Source organism: Pipistrellus hanaki, assembly GCF_964339955.1.
Source record: "Pipistrellus hanaki genome assembly, chromosome: 7".
NCBI lineage: Eukaryota > Metazoa > Chordata > Mammalia > Chiroptera > Vespertilionidae > Pipistrellus > Pipistrellus hanaki.
Genome location: NC_140509.1, coordinates 68,217,496 through 68,219,658, shown reverse-complemented (window position 1 = coordinate 68,219,658; position 2,163 = coordinate 68,217,496). Strand labels below are relative to the sequence as shown.

Here is a 2,163-nt window from a genome sequence, read left to right as displayed (position 1 = left end):
TAATAGGTTAGCACCATACATACACTTCAAAGTACATATAATAAATGGAATTAAAGAAATTGGTTATACATCAGAAAGAAAAATAATGGCAACTTCTCTCTTATAACATACCTAAAAGTATATTCCAGATATATTAAGGAACTACATATAAACAAGGAAAAAGATATTATAAGAAAAATTAGAAAAAAATTGTATAGCCATGAAATGAGAAAGCTTACTTTGGCAAAACAAGAAACTTAAGCTAAAAAACTGATTGTATATTTTAAAAATGCTATTCATACTATAGAGTACTATGTAGCCAATTTATAAAGGAAAAAATTGGAATAGTGGAGTAAATAAGCATGTGTAACTTCTGTGTAGTATAAAGCAGATAACAAATGATCTTCTAAGAGAAAATATTTTACAATACATATAACACAATGGCTTAATGTCCCTAATACACAAAGAACTCTTGCAAATTAATTAGAAAATGACAGATGTGAATAGGCAATCCACAGCAGAGGAAATGCAAAAGGCCAATAAACCTAAGAAAAGATGTTTGGGCTCTCTGCTCCTCCTGTTGTTCATCAGACAGCATCTCCTCCTATGCTCTGTGCCAGCAGCCACAACTCTGAGACACGATGGTGAAGGTTGGAGTGAATGGATTTGGCCGCATTGGGCGCCTGGTCACCAGGGTTGCTTTTAGCTCTGGCAAAGTGGATATTGCCACCATCAATGACCCCTTCAACTACATGGTCTACATGTTCTAGTATGATTCTACTGTGGCAAGTTCAAAGGCACGGTCAAGTCTGAGAGTGGGAAGCTTGTCATCAATGGAAAGTCCATCTCCATCCTCCGGGAGCGAGATCCCGCCAACATCAAGTAGCGTGATGATATGCTGAGTTGAGTATGTTTTGGAGTCTACTGCTGCCTTCACTACCATGGAGAAGGCTGTGGCTCACTTGAAGGGCAGAGCCAAGAGGGTCATTATCTCTGCCCCTTTGGAGGAGGGCACCATGTTTGTGATGGATGTGAACCATGACAGGTATGACAACTCCCTCAAGATTGTCAGCAATGCCTCCTGCACCACCAACTGCTTGACCCCCCCCCCCCCCCGGAAAGGTCATCCATGACAACTTTGTCATCGTGGAACAACTCATGACCACAGTCCACACCATCACGGCCACCCAGAAGACCCTAGATGGGCCCCTCTGAGAAGCTGTGGTTTGATGGCTGATGCGCTTCCCAGAACATCATCTCTGCTTCTACTGGCACTGCCAAGGCTGTGGGCAATATCATACTTGAGCTGAATGGAAAGTTCACTGACATGGCCTTCTGTGTCCCCACCCCCAGTGTGTCAGTTGTGGATCTGACATGCCGCCTGGAGAAAGCTGCCAAATACTATGACATCAAGAAGGTAGTGAAGCAGGCATCAGAGGGCCCGCTCAAGGGCATGCTGGGCTATGCTGAGGACCAGGTTGTCTCCTGTGACTTTAACAGTGACACCCACTCCTCCACCTTTGATGCTGGGGCTGGCATTGCCCTCAATGACCACTTTGTCATGATCATTTCCTGGTATGAAAATGAATCTGGCTACAGCAACAGGGTGGTAGACCTTATGGTCCACATGGCCTCAAAGGAGTAAGAGTCCCATGGACCACCAGCCCCAGCAAGAGGAAGAGGCCTCTGCTGCTGGGGAGCCCTTGCCCCTGATCAATCCCCTGACACACTGAGAATCTCCTGACTATGTTTCCATCCCAGACTCCCTGAAGAAGGGGAGGGGCGTAGGGAGCCCTACTTTGTTGTGCACCATCGATAAAGATCACAGTACCCAGCCAAAAAGAAAAAGAAAAGAAAAAAGAAAAGAGAAGAGAAGAGAAGAGAAGAGAAGAGAAGAGAAGAAAAAAGAAAAGAAAAGAAAAGAAAAGAAAAGAAAAGAAAAGAAAAGAAAAGAAAAAAGATGTTTGATATTCATATATTAGTAATCGGGGAATTGAAAATCAAAACACCCAAACATCACTTGAGGACAGAGCTTCTACCAGCGTGCTATAATGTTAAACAAGTCCTGACACAGTGGTGGTAGGCTTGGGGATAATCATTACTCTTGGGTTACACTAGGGTTGGTTCTGTAAATTGCTTCTGTCCAAAAGTAATCTGTCTTCACAATGCACAAGAACGTTGGCT

At 43.5% G+C, this 2,163-nt stretch overlaps 1 pseudogene across 1 annotated transcript; it reads left to right on the top strand.

Annotated features, from left to right (window-relative positions):
- The first annotated feature begins 620 nt into the window (after positions 1 to 620).
- Positions 621 to 1,728, top strand: LOC311625461 (glyceraldehyde-3-phosphate dehydrogenase-like; annotated as a pseudogene). Its single transcript has one exon. The product of its transcript is annotated as a glyceraldehyde-3-phosphate dehydrogenase-like (transcript).
- Positions 1,729 to 2,163: the final 435 nt, after the last annotated feature.